Raw genomic sequence first — 1,298 nt, 5'->3', positions numbered from 1 at the left:
CCCATAGTACCTTTTGTTCAATAAAAAATATAATAAAGTATTTCATGCTCATCCTAGGATAGTAAATACTAATCTTTTTATTCTTAAAGATTTTATTTATTCACGAGAGGTAGAGACATAGGCAGAGGGAGAAGCAGACTCCCTGGGGGAGCCTGATGTGGGACTCAGTCCCAGGACCCTGTGATCATGATGTGAACCAAAGGTAGGCGCTCAACCACTGAGCCACCCAGGTGCCCCAATACTATTTTTTTAAATAAAGAATGCAATAAATAATTACATGTCTTAATAAAACCTTTAACATTTAGTGGCAAAATAACACATACTTCCTTTGAGTCGACAAAGAATTGTTATATAACATAATTATGTGATAAACAGGCAGTCTTGATAATCTTCTTTAATTGGTCTCCTGTAGATGAGATTTTGTTAAGTCCAGGGTTTTTATATTTGGTTTCCCATCTTATTACATTAAAATAATTTCATTATTAAAGTTTATGTTCCATACATCCTTTATGTTAAAGATACTTTGCAATATGCTTTGATTCAGTAACTGGTATGCTAACACAATCAGTTTTAAACACTCCTACCTAGCTCACATGTGCTGAGATATAACAAAAGAGACCAATTTCTTAAAATGGAGGAATATATAAGCTTTTGTAGATGGTTCCCTAAAGTGTTTTCATGAGCCAGTCATGTTATGATGGGTAGATGGTACTGAGATCTAGGATGACAGGGTTTGCGGCTCAGATGGGAGGTGACTGGGACATAACATGAGCTAAATGGGATAGTTTCAATATTGCCAATTGGTCCAGATTTTAAAATGGAGCAGAGTTTCCTTTGGAATAGTTACTTGGACAATGCTCAAGAGAAAGGCATAGCAACTGGAGCAAGACATACGAAAATATGTTTAATTTGGGATATCTAGTACTAGAGCCTTAACCCTAGTAATTATAGAATTTCTTCTGTGAGGCCTCCAAGTTTGAATTAACAATACCCACTTCTTATTATAGATCCAAGGATTTAAGAGGCCTTTCTTAAACAGTATCAAATTTACAAAGCTAATTCTTTTGGAAGGACAGGATGGAGCTGAACAAAGTTGGGAAGATTCTCTAATCCAATAATATCCTAGGGTTCTAGTTTAGTTCTGCATTTTCTCTAAGCAAAGCTGTATTAGTCCTAAGAAACTTATTGAATGTAATTCCAAGTCTAGTCAGTTTTTTCTTGATTTTCACAAGGGGAAATAGGAAGATCTGAAGAAGAGGATTCTTGTGTTCCTCTACCTTCATGGAAGGTGAGTAATT

Source organism: Nyctereutes procyonoides, unplaced genomic scaffold, assembly GCF_905146905.1.
Source record: "Nyctereutes procyonoides isolate TBG_1078 unplaced genomic scaffold, NYPRO_anot_genome, whole genome shotgun sequence".
NCBI lineage: Eukaryota > Metazoa > Chordata > Mammalia > Carnivora > Canidae > Nyctereutes > Nyctereutes procyonoides.
The sequence above is the reverse complement of the archived record's forward strand: the minus strand, read 5'-3'. Positions refer to the sequence as shown.